The 15000-nt window shown below is 53.7% G+C and overlaps 1 protein-coding gene across 1 annotated transcript in view; it reads right to left on the reverse strand.

The window, feature by feature from the left end:
- The window catches only part of LOC127925769 (adhesion G protein-coupled receptor E1-like), a gene marked incomplete at its 3' end in the record, with an annotated part of 21824 nt that overhangs the window by 2829 nt on the left and 3995 nt on the right, over positions 1 to 15000 (reverse strand). The gene's annotated exons all lie outside the window — the stretch shown is intronic.

The raw sequence follows: 15000 nt of genomic DNA on the forward strand, positions 1-15000 counted from the left end.
AAACCCATCCTCCAGTGATTCCCTAACCTCTCCTCCAGTGACTCCCTAACCTTTCCTCCAGTGATTCCCAAACCCATCCTCCAGTGATTCCCAAACCCATCCTCCAGTGATTCCCTAACCTCTCCTCCAGTGACTCCCTAACCTTTCCTCCAGTGATTCCCAAACCCATCCTCCAGTGATTCCCAAACCCATCCTCCAGTGATTCCCTAACCTCTCCTCCAGTGACTTCCTAACCTCTCCTCCAGTGATTCCCAAACCCATCCTCCAGTGATTCCCAAACCCATCCTCCAGTGATTCCCTAACCTCTCCTCCAGTCACTTCCTAACCTCTCCTCCAGTGACTCCCTAACCTCTCCTCCAGTGATTCCCAAACCCATCCTCCAGTGATTCCCTATCCTCTCCTCCAGTGACTCCCTATCCTCTCCTCCAGTAAATCCCTAACCTCTCCCCCAGTGACTCCCTAACCTCTCCTCCAGTGACTCCCTATCCTCTCCTCCAGTGACTCCCTATCCTCTCCTCCAGTGACTCCCTATCCTCTCCTCCAGTAAATCCCTAACCTCTCCTCCAGTAAATCCCTAACCTCTCCTCCAGTGACTCCCTAACCTCTCCTCCAGTAAATCCCTAACCTCTCCTCCAGTGATTCCCTGACCTCTCCTCCAGTGACTCCCTATCCTCTCCTCCAGTGATTCCCTAACCTCTCCTCCAGTGACTCCCTATCCTTTCCTCCAGTGACTCCCTATCCTCTCCTCCAGTAAATCCCTAACCTCTCCTCCAGTAACTCCCTAACCTCTCCTCCAGTGACTCCCTAACCTCTCCTCCAGTGACTCCCTAACCTCTCCTCCGGTGACTCCCTAACCTCTCCACCAGTGATTACCCAACCTCTCCTCCAGTGATTCCCAAACCCATCCTCCAGTGATTCTCTAACCTCTCCTCCAGTAAATCCCTATCCCCTCCTCCAGTAAATCCCTATCCTCTCCTCCAGTGACTCCCTATCCTCTCCTCCAGTGATTCCCTAACCTCTCCTCCAGTGACTCCCTATCCTCTCCTCCAGTGACTCCCAAACCTCTCCTCCAGTGATTCCCTAACCTCTCCTCCAGTGATTCCCAAACCCATCCTCCAGTGATTCCCTAACCTCTCCTCCAGTGACTCCCTAACCTCTCCTCCAGTGATTCCCAAACCCATCCTCCAGTGATTCCCAAACCCATCCTCCAGTGATTCCCTAACCTCTCCTCCAGTGACTCCCTAACCTCTCCTCCAGTGACTTCCTATCCTCTCCTCCAGTGACTCCCTATCCTCTCCTCCAGTAAATCCCTAACCTCTCCTCCAGTGACTCCCTATCCTCTCCTCCAGTGACTCCCTAACCCCTCCTCCAGTGACTCCCTAACCTCTCCTCCAGTGACTCCCTATCCTCTCCTCCAGTGACTCCCTATCCTCTCCTCCAGTAAATCCCTATCCTCTCCTCCAGTGATTCCCTATCCTCTCCTCCAGTGATTCCCTAACCTCTCCTCCAGTGATTCCCTATCCTCTCCTCCAGTAATTCCCCAACCTCTCCTCCAGTAAATCCCTATCCTCTCCTCCAGTGATTCCCTATCCTCTCCTCCAGTGATTCCCCAACCTCTCCTCCAGTGATTCCCTATCCTCTCCTCCAGTGATTCCCCAACCTCTCCTCCAGTAAATCCCTATCCTCTCCTCCAGTGATTCCCTATCCTCTCCTCCAGTGATTCCCCAACCTCTCCTCCAGTCATTCCCTAACATCTCCTCCAGTCATTCCCTAATCCCTCCTCCAGTGATTCCCTATCCTCTCCTCCAGTGACTCCCTATCCTCTCCTCCAGTAAATCCCTAACCTCTCCTCCAGTGACTCCCTAACCTCTCCTCCAGTGACTCCCTATCCTCTCCTCCAGTGACTCCCTATCCTCTCCTCCAGTGACTCCCTAACCTCTCCTCCAGTGATTCCCTAACCTCTCCTCCAGTGACTCCCTATCCTCTCCTCCAGTGACTCCCAAACCTCTCCTCCAGTGAATCCCTAACCTCTCCTCCAGTGACTCCCTATCCTCTCCTCCAGTGACTCCCTATCCTCTCCTCCGGTGACTCCCTATCCTCTCCTCCAGTAAATCCCCAACCTCTCCTCCAGTGACTCCCTAACCCCTCCTCCAGTAAATCCCTAACCTCTCCTCCAGTGACTCCCTAACCTCTCCTCCAGTAAATCCCTAACCTCTCCTCCAGTGATTCCTTGACCTCTCCTCCAGTGACTCCCTATCCTCTCCTCCAGTGATTCCCTAACCTCTCCTCCAGTGACTCCCTAACCTCTCCTCCAGTGACTCCCTAACCTCTCCTCCAGTGACTCCCTATCCTCTCCTCCAGTAAATCCCTAACCTCTCCTCCAGTAAATCCCTAACCTCTCCTCCAGTGACTCCCTAACCTCTCCTCCAGTAAATCCCTAACCTCTCCTCCAGTGATTCCCTGACCTCTCCTCCAGTGACTCCCTATCCTCTCCTCCAGTGATTCCCTAACCTCTCCTCCAGTGACTCCCTATCCTTTCCTCCAGTGACTCCCTATCCTCTCCTCCAGTAAATCCCTAACCTCTCCTCCAGTAACTCCCTAACCTCTCCTCCAGTAATTCCCCAACCTCTCCTCCAGTAAATCCCTATCCTCTCCTCCAGTGATTCCCTATCCTCTCCTCCAGTGATTCCCCAACCTCTCCTCCAGTGATTCCCTATCCTCTCCTCCAGTGATTCCCCAACCTCTCCTCCAGTAAATCCCTATCCTCTCCTCCAGTGATTCCCTATCCTCTCCTCCAGTGATTCCCCAACCTCTCCTCCAGTCATTCCCTAACATCTCCTCCAGTCATTCCCTAATCCCTCCTCCAGTGATTCCCTATCCTCTCCTCCAGTGACTCCCTATCCTCTCCTCCAGTAAATCCCTAACCTCTCCTCCAGTGACTCCCTAACCTCTCCTCCAGTGACTCCCTATCCTCTCCTCCAGTGACTCCCTATCCTCTCCTCCAGTGACTCCCTAACCTCTCCTCCAGTGATTCCCTAACCTCTCCTCCAGTGACTCCCTATCCTCTCCTCCAGTGACTCCCAAACCTCTCCTCCAGTGAATCCCTAACCTCTCCTCCAGTGACTCCCTATCCTCTCCTCCAGTGACTCCCTATCCTCTCCTCCAGTGACTCCCTATCCTCTCCTCCAGTAAATCCCCAACCTCTCCTCCAGTGACTCCCTAACCCCTCCTCCAGTAAATCCCTAACCTCTCCTCCAGTGACTCCCTAACCTCTCCTCCAGTAAATCCCTAACCTCTCCTCCAGTGATTCCTTGACCTCTCCTCCAGTGACTCCCTATCCTCTCCTCCAGTGATTCCCTAACCTCTCCTCCAGTGACTCCCTAACCTCTCCTCCAGTGACTCCCTATCCTCTCCTCCAGTGACTCCCTATCCTCTCCTCCAGTAAATCCCTAACCTCTCCTCCAGTAAATCCCTAACCTCTCCTCCAGTGACTCCCTAACCTCTCCTCCAGTAAATCCCTAACCTCTCCTCCAGTGATTCCCTGACCTCTCCTCCAGTGACTCCCTATCCTCTCCTCCAGTGATTCCCTAACCTCTCCTCCAGTGACTCCCTATCCTTTCCTCCAGTGACTCCCTATCCTCTCCTCCAGTAAATCCCTAACCTCTCCTCCAGTAACTCCCTAACCTCTCCTCCAGTGACTCCAAAACCTCTCCTCCAGTGACTCCCTAACCTCTCCTCCGGTGACTCCTAACCTCTCCTCCAGTGACTTCCTATCCTCTCCTCCAGTGACACCCTATCCTCTCCTCCAGTAAATCCCTAACCTCTCCTCCAGTGACTCCCTATCCTCTCCTCCAGTGACTCCCTAACCCCTCCTCCAGTGACTCCCTAACCTCTCCTCCAGTGACTCCCTATCCTCTCCTCCAGTGACTCCCTATCCTCTCCTCCAGTAAATCCCTATCCTCTCCTCCAGTGATTCCCTATCCTCTCCTCCAGTGATTCCCTAACCTCTCCTCCAGTGACTCCCTATCCTCTCCTCCAGTAAATCCCTATTCTCTCCTCCAGTCATTCCCTAACCTCTCCTCCAGTGACTCCCTAACCTCTCCTCCAGTGATTCCCCAGCCTCTCCTCCAGTGATTCCCTATCCTCTCCTCCAGTGATTCCCCAACCTCTCCTCCAGTAAATCCCTATCCTCTCCTCCAGTGATTCCCTATCCTCTCCTCCAGTGATTCCCCAACCTCTCCTCCAGTCATTCCCTAACCTCTCCTCCAGTCATTCCCTAATCTCTCCTCCAGTGATTCCCTATTCTCTCCTCCAGTGACTCCCTATCCTCTCCTCCAGTAAATCCCTAACCTCTCCTCCAGTGACTCCCTAACCTCTCCTCCAGTGACTCCCTATCCTCTCCTCCACTGACTCCCTATCCTCTCCTCCAGTGACTCCCTAACCTCTCCTCCAGTGATTCCCTAACCTCTCCTCCAGTGACTCCCTATCCTCTCCTCCAGTGACTCCCAAACCTCTCCTCCAGTGACTCCCTAACCTCTCCTCCAGTGACTCCCTATCCTCTCCTCCAGTGACTCCCTATCCTCTCCTCCAGTGACTCCCTATCCTCTCCTCCAGTAAATCCCCAACCTCTCCTCCAGTGACTCCCTAACCCCTCCTCCAGTCACTCCCTAACTTCTCCTCCAGTGACTCCCCAGCCTCTCCTCCAGTGATTCCCTATCCTCTCCTCCAGTGATTCCCTATCCTCTCCTCCAATTATTCCCCAACTTCTCCTCCAGTCATTCCCTAACCTCTCCTCCAGTGACTCCCCATTCTCTCCTCCAGTGACTCCCCATTCTCTCCTCCAGTGATTCCCTAACCTCTCCTCCAGTGACTCCCTATCCTCTCCTCCAGTGACTCCCCAACCTCTCCTCCAGTGACTCCCTATCCTCTCCTCCAGTGATTCCCTAACCTCTCCTCCAGTGACTCCCTATCCTCTCCTCCAGTGACTCCCCAACCTCTCCTCCAGTGACTCCCTATCCTGTCCTCCAGTGATTCCCTAACCTCTCCTCCAGTGACTCCCCAACCTCTCCTCCAGTGACTCCCTATCCTCTCCTCCAGTGATTCCCTAACCTCTCCTCCAGTGACTCCCTATCCTCTCCTCCAGTGATTCCCTAACCTCTCCTCCAGTGACTCCCTATCCTCTCCTCCAGTGATTCCCTAACCTCTCCTCCAGTGACTCCCCAACCTCTCCTCCAGTGATTCCCTAACCTCTCCTCCAGTGACTCCCTATCCTCTCCTCCAGTGATTCCCTAATCTCTCCTCCAGTGATTCCCCAACCTCTCCTCCAGTCATTCCCTAACCTCTCCTCCAGTGATTCCCTAACCTCTCCTCCAGTCATTCCCTAACCTCTCCTCCAGTCATTCCCTAATCTCTCCTGCAGTCATTCCCTAATTTCTCCTCCAGTGATTCCCTAATCTATCCTCCAGTGACTCCCCAACCTCTCCTCCAGTGACTCCCCAACCTCTCCTCCAGTGACTCCCCAACCTCTCCTCCAGTGACTCCCCAACCTCTCCTCCAGTGACTCCCTATCCTCTCCTCCAGTGATTCCCTAATCCCTCCTCCAGTGATTCCCCAACCTCTCCTCCAGTCATTCCCTAACCTCTCCTCCAGTGATTCCCTAACCTCTCCTCCAGTCATTCCCTAACCTCTCCTCCAGTCATTCCCTAATCTCTCCTCCAGTCATTCCCTAATCTCTCCTCCAGTGATTCCTAATCTATCCTCCAGTGACTCCCCAACCTCTCCTCCAGTGACTCCCCAACCTCTCCTCCAGTGACTCCCCAACCTCTCCTCCAGTGACTCCCCAACCTCTCCTCCAGTGATTCCCCAACCTCTCCTCCAGTCATTCCCTAACCTCTCCTCCAGTGATTCCCTAACCTCTCCTCCAGTCATTCCCTAACCTCTCCTCCAGTCATTCCCTAATCTCTCCTCCAGTCATTCCTAATCTCTCCTCCAGTGACTCCCCAACCTCTCCTCCAGTGACTCCCCAACCTCTCCTCCAGTGACTCCCCAACCTCTCCTCCAGTGACTCCCTATCCTCTCCTCCAGTGACTCCCCAACCTCTCCTCCAGTGACTCCCAACCTCTCCTCCAGTGACTCCCCAACCTCTCCTCCAGTGACTCCCAACCTCTCCTCCAGTGACTCCCTATCCTCTCCTCCAGTGACTCCCCAACCTCTCCTCCAGTGACTCCCCAACCTCTCCTCCAGTGACTCCCCAACCTCTCCTCCAGTGACTCCCCAACCCTCTCCTCCAGTGACTCCCAACCTCTCCTCCAGTGACTCCCCAACCTCTCCTCCAGTGACTCCCCAACCTCTCCTCCAGTGACTCCTATCCTCTCCTCCAGTGACTCCTCAACCTCTCCTCCAGTGACTCCCCAACCTCTCCTCCAGTGACTCCCCAACCTCTCCTCCAGTGACTCCCTATCCTCTCCTCCAGTGATTCCCTAATCTCTCCTCCAGTGATTCCCCAACCTCTCCTCCAGTCATTCCCTAACCTCTCCTCCAGTGATTCCCTAACCTCTCCTCCAGTCATTCCCTAACCTCTCCTCCAGTCATTCCCTAATCTCTCCTGCAGTCATTCCCTAATCTCTCCTCCAGTGATTCCCTAATCTATCCTCCAGTGACTCCCCAACCTCTCCTCCAGTGACTCCCCAACCTCTCCTCCAGTGACTCCCCAACCTCTCCTCCAGTGACTCCCCAACCTCTCCTCCAGTGATTCCCCAACCTCTCCTCCAGTCATTCCCTAACCTCTCCTCCAGTGATTCCCTAACCTCTCCTCCAGTCATTCCCTAACCTCTCCTCCAGTCATTCCCTAATCTCTCCTCCAGTCATTCCCTAATCTCTCCTCCAGTGATTCCCTAATCTATCCTCCAGTGACTCCCCAACCTCTCCTCCAGTGACTCCCTAACCTCTCCTCCAGTGACTCCCCAACCTCTCCTCCAGTGACTCCCCAACCTCTCCTCCAGTGACTCCCTATCCTCTCCTCCAGTGATTCCCTAATCTCTCCTCCAGTGATTCCCCAACCTCTCCTCCAGTCATTCCCTAACCTCTCCTCCAGTGATTCCCTAACCTCTCCTCCAGTCATTCCCTAACCTCTCCTCCAGTCATTCCCTAATCTCTCCTCCAGTCATTCCCTAATCTCTCCTCCAGTGATTCCCCAACCTCTCCTCCAGTGACTCCCCAACCTCTCCTCCAGTGACTCCCCAACCTCTCCTCCAGTGATTCCCCAACCTCTCCTCCAGTGACTCCCCAACCTCTCCTCCAGTGACTCCCCAACCTCTCCTCCAGTGATTCCCCAACCTCTCCTCCAGTGATTCCCTAACCTCTCCTCCAGTGACTCCCTATCCTCTCCTCCAGTCATTCCCTAACCTCTCCTCCAGTCATTCCCTAATCTCTCCTCCAGTCATTCCTAATCTCTCCTCCAGTGATTCCCTAATCTATCCTCCAGTGACTCCCCAACCTCTCCTCCAGTGACTCCCCAACCTCTCCTCCAGTGACTCCCCAACCTCTCCTCCAGTGACTCCCCAACCTCTCCTCCAGTGACTCCCCAACCTCTCCCCCAGTGACTCCCAACCTCTCCACCAGTGACCCTATCCTCTCCTCCAGTGACTCCCCAACCTCTCCTCCAGTGACTCCCCAACCTCTCCTCCAGTGACTCCCAACCTCTCCTCCAGTGACTCCCTATCCTCTCCTCCAGTGACTCCCCAACCTCTCCTCCAGTGACTCCCCCAACCTCTCCTCCAGTGACTCCCCAACCTCTCCTCCAGTGACTCCCAACCTCTCCTCCAGTGACTCCCCTATCCTCTCCTCCAGTGACTCCCCAACCCTCCTCCAGTGACTCCTCAACCTCTCCTCCAGTGACTCCCAACCCTCCTCCAGTGACTCCCCAACCTCCTCCAGTGACTCCCCAACCTCTCCTCCAGTGACTCCCCAACCTCTCCTCCAGTGACTCCCCAACCTCTCCTCCAGTGACTCCCTATCCTCTCCTCCAGTGACTCCCCCAACCTCTCCTCCAGTGACTCCCCAACCTCTCCTCCAGTGACTCCCCAACCTCTCCTCCAGTGACTCCCCAACCTCTCCTCCAGTGACTCCCCAACCTCTCCTCCAGTGATTCCCTAACCTCTCCTCCAGTGACTCCCTATCCTCTCCTCCAGTCATTCCCTAACCTCTCCTCCAGTCATTCCCTAATCTCTCCTCCAGTCATTCCCTAATCTCTCCTCCAGTGATTCCCTAATCTATCCTCCAGTGACTCCCCAACCTCTCCTCCAGTGACTCCCCAACCTCTCCTCCAGTGACTCCCCAACCTCTCCTCCAGTGACTCCCCAACCTCTCCTCCAGTGACTCCCCAACCTCTCCCCCAGTGACTCCCCAACCTCTCCACCAGTGACTCCCTATCCTCTCCTCCAGTGACTCCCCAACCTCTCCTCCAGTGACTCCCCAACCTCTCCTCCAGTGACTCCCCAACCTCTCCTCCAGTGACTCCCTATCCTCTCCTCCAGTGACTCCCCAACCTCTCCTCCAGTGACTCCCCAACCTCTCCTCCAGTGACTCCCCAACCTCTCATCCAGTGACTCCCCAACCTCTCCTCCAGTGACTCCCTATCCTCTCCTCCAGTGACTCCCCAACCCTCTCCTCCAGTGACCCCAACCTCTCCTCCAGTGACTCCCAACCTCTCCTCCAGTGACTCCCCAACTCTCCTCCAGTGACTCCCAACCTCTCCTCCAGTGACTCCCCAACCTCTCCTCCAGTGACTCCCCAACCTCTCCTCCAGTGACTCCCAACCTCTCCTCCAGTGACTCCCTATCCTCTCCTCCAGTGATTCCCTAATCTCTCCTCCAGTGATTCCCAACCCTCCAGTCATTCCTAACCTCTCCTCCAGTGATTCCCTAACCTCTCCTCCAGTCATTCCCTAACCTCTCCTCCAGTCATTCCCTAATCTCTCCTCCAGTCATTCCTAATCTCTCCTCCAGTGATTCCCCAACCTCTCCTCCAGTGACTCCCCAACCTCTCTCCAGTGACTCCCCAACCTCTCCTCCAGTGATTCCCCAACCTCTCCTCCAGTGACTCCCCAACCTCTCCTCCAGTGACTCCCCAACCTCTCCTCCAGTGATTCCCAACCTCTCCTCCAGTGATTCCCTAACCTCTCTCCAGTGACTCCTATCCTCTCCTCCAGTCATTCCCTAACCTCTCCTCCAGTCATTCCCTAATCTCTCCTCCAGTCATTCCCTAATCTCTCCTCCAGTGATTCCCTAATCTATCCTCCAGTGACTCCCCAACCTCTCCTCCAGTGACTCCCCAACCTCTCCTCCAGTGACTCCCCAACCTCTCCTCCAGTGACTCCCCAACCTCTCCTCCAGTGAACCTCTCCCCCAGTGACTCAACCTCTCCACCAGTGACTCCCTATCCTCTCCTCCAGTGACTCCCCAACCTCTCCTCCAGTGACTCCCCAACCTCTCCTCCAGTGACTCCCCAACCTCTCCTCCAGTGACTCCTTATCCTCCTCCAGTGACTCCCCAACCTCTCCTCCAGTGACTCCCCAACCTCTCCTCCAGTGACTCCCCAACCTCTCCTCCAGTGAACTCCTCCAGTGACTCCATCCTCTCCTCCAGTGACTCCCCAACCTCCTCCAGTGAACCTCTCCTCCAGTGACTCCCCAACCTCTCCTCCAGTGACTCCCCAACCTCTCCTCCAGTGACTCCCCAACCTCTCCTCCAGTGACTCCCAACCTCCTCCTCCAGTGACTCCCTATCCTCTCCTCCAGTGACTCCTCAACCTCTCCTCCAGTGACTCCCCAACCTCTCCTCCAGTGACTCCCCCCAACCTCTCCTCCAGTGACTCCCTATCCTCTCCTCCAGTGATTCCTAATCTCTCCTCCAGTGATTCCCCAACCTCTCCTCCAGTCATTCCCTAACCTCTCCTCCAGTGATTCCCTAACCTCCTCCAGTCATTCCCTAACCTCTCCTCCAGTCATTCCCTAATCTCTCCTCCAGTCATTCCCTAATCTCTCCTCCAGTGATTCCCTAATCTATCCTCCAGTGACTCCCCAACCCTCCTCCAGTGACTCCCCAACCTCTCCTCCAGTGACTCCCCAACCTCTCCTCCAGTGACTCCCCAACCTCTCCTCCAGTGAACCTCTCCTCCAGTCATTCCCCTAACCTCCTCCAGTGATTCCTAACCTCTCCTCCAGTCATTCCCTAACCTCTCCTCCAGTCATTCCCTAATCTCTCCTCCAGTCATTCCCTAATCTCTCCTCCAGTGATTCCCTAATCTATCCTCCAGTGACTCCCCAACCTCTCCTCCAGTGACTCCCTAACCTCTCCTCCAGTGACTCCCCAACCTCTCCTCCAGTGACTCCCCAACCTCTCCTCCAGTGACTCCCTATCCTCTCCTCCAGTGATTCCCTAATCTCTCCTCCAGTGATTCCCCAACCTCTCCTCCAGTCATTCCCTAACCTCTCCTCCAGTGATTCCCTAACCTCTCCTCCAGTCATTCCCTAACCTCTCCTCCAGTCATTCCCTAATCTCTCCTCCAGTCATTCCCTAATCTCTCCTCCAGTGATTCCCCAACCTCTCCTGCAGTGACTCCCCAACCTCTCCTCCAGTGACTCCCCAACCTCTCCTCCAGTGATTCCCCAACCCCTCCTCCAGTGACTCCCCAACCTCTCCTCCAGTGACTCCCCAACCTCTCCTCCAGTGATTCCCCAACCTCTCCAGTGATTCCCTAACCTCTCCTCCAGTGACTCCCTATCCTCTCCTCCAGTCATTCCCTAACCTCTCCTCCAGTCATTCCCTAATCTCTCCTCCAGTCATTCCCTAATCTCTCCTCCAGTGATTCCTAATCTATCCTCCAGTGACTCCCCATCCTCTCCTCCAGTGACTCCCCAACCTCTCCTCCAGTGACTCCCCAACCTCTCCTCCAGTGACTCCCAACCTCTCCTCCAGTGACTCCCCAACCTCTCCCCCAGTGACTCCCCAACCTCTCCACCAGTGACTCCCCTATCCTCTCCTCCAGTGACTCCCCAACCTCTCCTCCAGTGACTCCCCAACCTCTCCTCCAGTGACTCCCCAACCTCTCCTCCAGTGACTCCCTATCCTCTCCTCCAGTGACTCCCCAACCTCTCCTCCAGTGACTCCCCAACCTCTCCTCCAGTGACTCCCCAACCTCTCCTCCAGTGACTCCCCAACCTCTCCTCCAGTGACTCCCTATCCTCTCCTCCAGTGACTCCCCAACCTCTCCTCCAGTGACTCCCCAACCTCTCCTCCAGTGACTCCCCATCCTCTCCTCCAGTGACTCCCAACCTCTCCTCCAGTGACTCCCCAACCTCTCCTCCAGTGACTCCCCAACCTCTCCTCCAGTGACTCCCCAACCCTCCTCCAGTGACTCCCTATCCTCTCCTCCAGTGACTCCCCAACCTCTCCTCCAGTGACTCTCAACCTCTCCTCCAGTGACTCCCAACCTCTCCTCCAGTGACTCCCCAACCTCTCCTCCAGTGACTCCCCAACCTCTCCTCCAGTGACTCCCAACCTCTCCTCCAGTGACTCCCCCAACCTCTCCTCCAGTGACTCCCCAACCTCTCCTCCAGTGACTCCCCAACCTCTCCTCCAGTGACTCCCCCAACCTCTCCTCCAGTGACTCCCCCAACCTCTCCTCCAGTGACTCCCCAACCTCTCCTCCAGTGACTCCCCAACCTCTCCTCCAGTGACTCCCCAACCTCTCCTCCAGTGACTCCCCAACCTCTCCTCCAGTGACTCCCCAACCTCTCCTCCAGTGACTCCCCAACCTCTCCTCCAGTGACTCCCCAACCTCTCCTCCAGTGACTCCCCAACCTCTCCTCCAGTGACTCCCCAACCTCTCCTCCAGTGACTCCCCAACCTCTCCTCCAGTGATTCCCCAACCTCTCCTCCAGTGACTCCCCAACCTCTCCTCCAGTGACTCCCCAACCTCTCCTCCAGTGACTCCCAACCTCTCCTCCAGTGACTCCCCAACCTCTCCTCCAGTGACTCCCAACCCTCCTCCAGTGACTCCCCAACCTCTCCTCCAGTGACTCCCAACCTCTCCTCCAGTGACTCCCCAACCTCTCCTCCAGTGACTCCCCAACCTCTCCTCCAGTGACTCCCCAACCTCTCCTCCAGTGACTCCCCAACCTCTCCTCCAGTGACTCCCCAACCTCTCCTCCAGTGACTCCCCAACCTCTCCTCCAGTGACTCCCCAACCTCTCCTCCAGTGACTCCCCAACCTCTCCTCCAGTGACTCCCCAACCTCTCCTCCAGTGATTCCCCAACCTCTCCTCCAGTGACTCCCCAACCTCTCCTCCAGTGACTCCCCAACCTCTCCTCCAGTGACTCCCAACCTCTCCTCCAGTGACTCCCAACCTCTCCTCCAGTGACTCCCCAACCTCTCCTCCAGTGACTCCCCAACCTCTCCTCCAGTGACTCCCCAACCTCTCCTCCAGTGACTCCCCAACCTCTCCTCCAGTGACTCCCCCAACCTCTCCTCCAGTGACTCCCAACCTCTCCTCCAGTGATTCCCTAACCTCTCCTCCAGTGATTCCCCAACCTCTCCTCCAGTGACTCCCCAACCTCTCCTCCAGTGACTCCCTATCCTCTCCTCCAGTGACTCCCCAACCTCTCCTCCAGTGACTCCCCAACCTCTCCTCCAGTGATTCCCTAACCTCTCCTCCAGTGACTCCCTAACCTCTCCTCCAGTGATTCCCTAACCTCTCCTCCAGTGACTCCCTAAACTCTCCTCCAGTGACTCCCTAACCTCTCCTCCAGTTATTCCCTAACCTCTCCTCCAGTGACTCCCTAACCTCTCCTCCAATGACTCCCCAACCTCTCCTCCAGTGACTCCCCAACCTCTCCTCCAGTGATTCCCTAACCTCTCCTCCAGTGATTCCCTAACCTCTCCTCCAGTGATTCCCTATCCTCTCCTCCAGTGATTCCCCAACCTCTCCTCCAGTGACTCCCCAACCTCTCCTCCAGTGACTCAAGACAGTCCATGTATTTGATGTATTTCAGAACTAAAGCAGCTGAAATAAGGAATGAGAGGCTTGATGATCAGGTTACCATTTTAATCAGCTGTGGTGATGTGGTACATCAAAGCAGAGGACAGTCTGGGGTACAAGAGGAGAGGTTGGGGAATCACTGCTCCTCAAATATGGCACAGAACAGAGAAGATATTGCAAAAACAAGCTAAACTGAGACCCTCACAGACGCTGTTGCTGTTTCTGATACATAAATACATATAATCACAATGACACAATTTTTAGAGAATAATATCATTATCCTCCCCTCCCCACCTACACATAGAATAATATCATTATCCCCCTCCCCACCTACACATAGAATAATATCATTATCCCCCCCTCCCCACCTACACATAGAATAATATCATTATCCACCCCTCCCCACCTACACATAGAATAATATCATTATCCCCCCCTCCCCACCTACACATAGAATAATATCATTATCCACCCCTCCCCACCTACACATAGAATAATATAATTATCCCCTCCCCACCTACACATAGAATAATATCATTATCCACCCTCCCCACATACACATAGAATAATATAATTATCCCCCTCCCCACCTACACATAGAATAATATCATTATCCCCCTCCCCACATACACATAGAATAATATCATTATCCACTCCTCCCCACATACACATAGAATAATATCATTATCCTCCCTCCCCACCTACACATAGAATAATATCATTATCCTCCCCACCTACACATAGAATAATATCATTATCCCCCTCCCCACCTACACATAGAATAATATCATTATCCCCCTCCCCACCTACACATAGAATAATATCATTATCCCCCTCCCCACCTACACATAGAATAATATCATTATCCACCCCTCCCCACATACACATAGAATAATATAATTATCCCCTCCCCACCTACACATAGAATAATATCATTATCCCCCTCCCCACATACACATAGAATAATATCATTATCCACTCCTCCCCACATACACATAGAATAATATCATTATCCTCCTCCCCACATACACATAGAATAATATCATTATCCCCCTCCCCACATACACAAAGAATAATATAATTATCCCCCTCCCCACCTACACATAGAATAATATCATTATCCACCCCTCCACACCTACACATAGAATAATATCATTATCCCCCCCTCCCCACATACACAAAGAATAATATAATTATCCACCCCCCTCCACACATACACATAGAATAATATAATTATCCACCCCCCACCACACCTACACATAGAATAATATCATTATCCACCCCTCCCCACCTACACATAGAATAATATCATTATCCCCCTCCCCCCTCCCCACCTACACAAAGAATAATATCATTATCCACTCCTCCCCACCTACACATAGAATAATATCATTATCCCCCCCTCCCCACCTACACATAGAATAATATCATTATCCCCCTCCCCACCTACACATAGAATAATATCATTATCCCCTCCCCTCCCCACCTACACAAAGAATAATATCATTATCCCCCTCCCCACCTACACATAGAATAATATCATTATCCCCCCTCCCCACCTACACATAGAATAATATCATTATCCACTCCTCCCCACCTACACATAGAATAATATCATTATCCACCACTCCCCACCTACACATAGAACAATATCATTATCCACCCTCCCCACCTACACATAGAATAATATCATTATCGCCCCCCTCCCCACCTACACATAGAATAATATCATTATCCCCTCCCCACATACACATAGAATAATATCATTATCCACCCTCCCCACCTACACATAGAATAATATCATTATCCACCCCCCTCCCCACCTACACATAGAATAATATCATTATCCACCCCCCTCCCCACCTACACATAGAATAATATCATTATCGCCCCCTCACCACCTACACATAGAATAATATCATTATCCACCCCTCCCCACCTACACATAGAATAATATCATT

This window comes from Oncorhynchus keta, unplaced genomic scaffold, assembly GCF_023373465.1.
Source record: "Oncorhynchus keta strain PuntledgeMale-10-30-2019 unplaced genomic scaffold, Oket_V2 Un_contig_6239_pilon_pilon, whole genome shotgun sequence".
Classification (NCBI taxonomy): Eukaryota; Metazoa; Chordata; class Actinopteri; order Salmoniformes; family Salmonidae; genus Oncorhynchus; species Oncorhynchus keta.